The sequence below is a fragment of the Mus caroli genome, chromosome 12, assembly GCF_900094665.2.
Source record: "Mus caroli chromosome 12, CAROLI_EIJ_v1.1, whole genome shotgun sequence".
In the NCBI taxonomy this organism is placed as follows: domain Eukaryota; kingdom Metazoa; phylum Chordata; class Mammalia; order Rodentia; family Muridae; genus Mus; species Mus caroli.
The window spans coordinates 75,432,415-75,436,360 of record NC_034581.1 but is presented as its reverse complement, the minus strand read 5'-3'; the positions used below and the strand labels follow the sequence as shown (position 1 = coordinate 75,436,360).

The 3,946-nt window shown below is 49.5% G+C and overlaps 1 pseudogene; it reads left to right on the top strand.

Annotated features, from left to right (window-relative positions):
* Nucleotides 1-999: 999 nt before the first annotated feature.
* Nucleotides 1,000-1,574, top strand: LOC110307252 (annotated as a pseudogene).
* The last annotated feature ends 2,372 nt before the right edge of the window (nt 1,575-3,946 follow it).

Genomic DNA, 3,946 nt, shown 5'->3' with positions numbered 1-3,946 from the left:
GAAAGAAAGGAAAGGAAAGGAAAGGAAAGGAAAGGAAAGGAAANAGGAAAGGAAAGGAAAGGAAAGGAAAGGAAAGGAAAGGAAAGGAAAGGAAAGGAAAGGAAAGGAAAGGAAAGGAAAGGAAAGGAAAACTAAGAGGCCATACTGCTCTTGCAGAGGATTCAATTTCAGCTCCCAGCGCCCACATCAGGCTGTTCACAACTGCCTGGAACTCCAGCACCTTGGAGGTCAAAGGTCTCTGGCCTCCAGGGGTACCTGCACTCACATGCACGGGAGCAAATGCGCACACGTGTGAGCAAATGCACACACACACACACAATTTAAAATGAATAAATACATCTCTTTATTTTTAAGAGAAGAGAAAAAAGCTGGGTGTTTTCAGTTAACTCAGAACTCAAGTAATGTCCTCATCTTTCTGACCCTTCCTTTACCCAAGGCAATTATTATGACAGAGTATGGTGGCCACGTTTACCACAGGTACCACCACAGGATCCTCTCTGGTTAGAGATCTATCGATCAAAGCAATCATTTCCCCAGAGTCCTTGTGCCTTGCTCTTCCTGGCTGAGCACATTTTCAGTCACTGGGCCTCAAGGAACTAAAAGTCCCAACTGGCCTGCATTTGTTGTTTGCTGCAGCTGTGAGATAGAGGCTGATTATGACAGGAACAGGGAGATGTACACAAAACTTGAGGGCTGTTACCTAAAGCTAATACAGTGGTCAAAATAACAGATGTCAGATGCCAACTTCAATATTTTGGATTTTTTTGTCTTCTTTATTTTGAGATAGAGTCACACTGAGTAGCCCTGGCTGGCCTAGAATTCATGATGTAGACCAGGCTGGCTTTAAACTCACAGTGATCTACCTGCCTTTGACTCCGAGTGCTAGCATCAGTATGTGCCACCACACCTGGCTAGTCACCTAAGTTTCTAACTTTGCATGGGCTCTACAGAAGGGGAAAAAAAGAAGTAATCTTCCTGTAAAAGAATAAAATGACTTCCTTTTGTGACTGGCGGTGAACGAGCACGCAGTGCCATGAAGGCCTCGGGCACGCTTCGGGAATACAAGGTGGTGGGGCGCTGGTTGCCAACCCCAAAATGCCACACACCACCACTGTACCGTATGCGAATCTTTGCACCCAACCATGTGGTGGCCAAATCCCGCTTCTGGTACTTTGTGTCGCAGCTGAAGAAGATGAAGAAGTCATCCGGGGAGATTGTGTACTGCGGACAGGTGTTTGAGAAGTCACCCCTGGTATCTGGCTGCGCTATGACTCCCGCAGTGGCACACACAACATGTACCGGGAGTACAGGGACCTGACCACTGCTGGTGCAGTCACACAGTGCTACCGAGACATGGGTGCCCGACACCGTGCCCGTGCCCACTCCATCCAGATCATGAAGGTGGAAGAGATTGCAGCTGGCAAGTGCCGCGGGCCAGCTGTCAAGCAGTTCCACGACTCCAAGATCAAATTCCCACTGCCCCACCGTGTGTTGCAGCGCCAGCACAAGCCACGCTTCACCACCAAGAGGTCCAACACCTTCTTCTAGACACAGAGACCCACTGAATAAAAACTTGAGACTGTCAAAAAAAAAAAAAAGAATAAAATGAAAAGGACCTAGGGAAAGGACTGAATAGGCTAAGCGGAAGAAACACAGATTTATAAGCCATTTAAATGGCGCCTGTGTCTTGGTCAGGAGTTGAGTTTCTTCCCCTTCTGAGCTAGTGTTCAGAGTGAGCTTGGATTCGCCAGGCAGGAGACCACTTCTGGGACACTCCCCACCACATAAGGCTAAAAGCAGACATGATGACCTGACATGAATCCCATGGCATGCCATGGGCATGCTCTTCCAGGGCATCTCCTGAGTCTGCCAGTAGCCTCTGCACTTTACGGTTCCAACCTTGGGTTCTCAGTCATCGTCAGAAAGGTGTCCATAAGCCAACTCATTATTATCTTCTGTGTGTCTGATTCTCAATCTGCATCCTCTGCTGGGAGTGCAGAGGTGGCTCTCACCATCCAGCCCTCAGAGGTCCAAAACCCAACCCTGAGGTCCAAAACCTCTTCCTTACAAGCCACGGCCAGTCTGAGGGCAAAACTCCTCCCTCTCCTTGCCTGACTTCTCCGAAACTCCTTCAAGCCTTCCTGCCTTGCTCCATTCTCTGAGCCATGGCACAGTGACTGATGTCACCCCTCTGAATGTCAAGTCCATTGGCAATCAGCCCTGTCCTCTACTGCCCTCAACTCCTGCACTTCCTTGGGGCTCAGTTCGCTATAGGTTTGTGAGACGGGACACATTGCCTTTGTCCCCAGAGAGTAACAACAGGACTGAGATGTCAACAGAAACTAAGAAGCCAAAGTAGAGCTTTATGGAAGTGTAGGCTGTGATCCCCGTCACCCACATGACGGCTCATACCCATCCAGTGCCCTCTTCTGGCCTCCCTGGGCACCAGGCATGCAGGTACTACACAGATATGCATGTAAGCAAGATATACACACAAAATAATAAAAAGTAATAATTGTTTAAAAGAAGACAGTTAACAGCATCCACAACCCCTAGGATCTGCAGGAAAAAGCTTTTTACATTCCTTATTTTCTATTTCAGTTGAGTAGTACTCTGTGTGAAACCTACACCAAATAAGGGGTTCACTTCACTTCCACACATTCTGAGCCTCAGTTTTGATTTATTTATTTTTATTTCTACATAGAGAGGGCTTTGAAAAGGAGCTCTGAGCTGCTCATCCTGAAAGATGCTCAAATATCTAGGTTTCTCCAGACTTGTCCCTCAGCAACTCTCCAACTCTGCAGCATTGATCTCTCTCCCACATTAAGCTGCGGGTCGCAGGGCTTTCTGCCTTCCTCCAGCATATCCGTGGTCCCTTGAGGAAGAACAGTGGGAAGTCCCTTCAGCTCCCACAATCCATTGGTTTTTCTTTGCCCACGTGGATAGCAGACCCGGCTAGATCTCCATGCTCTCTACCTGATAGCTTCATTTGTCTTTAAGTCTACATAGCCTTGACTTTTAGCAACCCCGTGACTTGACACGGGTAAGTCAGACACAGCAGACAACACACACATGCATATAAAGTGCGTGGGGGTACAAGAGGGCAAGCAGATGCGGAGCCGTGGGTGTGGGGGAAAGAGGGGAGTGGAAGAAAACCGCGTCACACCAGAGTTTCGGTGCTCTGGGCGGGCAGACAAGGAAGGACTGTCACACACTTTCCACGCAGCCCTGGGTAGGTATCTGGCTGTGTGAAGTCACTGACCCCAGCATGGCGGGTAGTGGACAAGGGGCAGTCCTAGGCACGGTGGGGCTTGATGAGCAAAGACAGTCTATGGTTTTAGAGCTTTATTGTAGAAAGGCAGGGGGAAGGAGAGAAGGTAGAGAAAGGCCGGCCATAGCCACGTGGGGGGTGGGAGAGAGAGAGAGAGAGAGAGAGAGAGAGAGAGAGAGAGAGAGAGAGAGAGAGAAGGAAGGCTAGAGAGTAAGAAAGGTGAGAGCTTAAAGAGAGGGAAGAGGGGCCAAGCAGTCTCTTTTATAGTGGGCTGGGCTATCTAACTGTTGCCAGGTAACTATGGGGAGGAGCATACCTGGCTATAGTCAGGTAACTGTGGGGGTGGAGTCTAGCCAGAATGCCAGCAGCTTGGAACATTGTGTGACTTATAACCACAGAATTATGGAGTTGGGTGCTCTGTGGTGTCAGGCACCTGTGTCTTGGAACGTGACTTGCTTTTCCATCCCTTGTAGAGTTCTCTACTGGGTCGCCATAGTAAGCCCCATTCAACCAAAATAGGCTGCCTACCACAGCCCCACAAGCAGGCATGGACGGTGTCCCACAGTCCACCTCCTGGGCCCTCTGGCTCTTCCCCACTGTTCCCAGGAGCCCTCTGCACACCAAGGTCCAACACCTCAATAGCTCCCCGACTGCCGCCTCTGTTCCGGTCTGGAC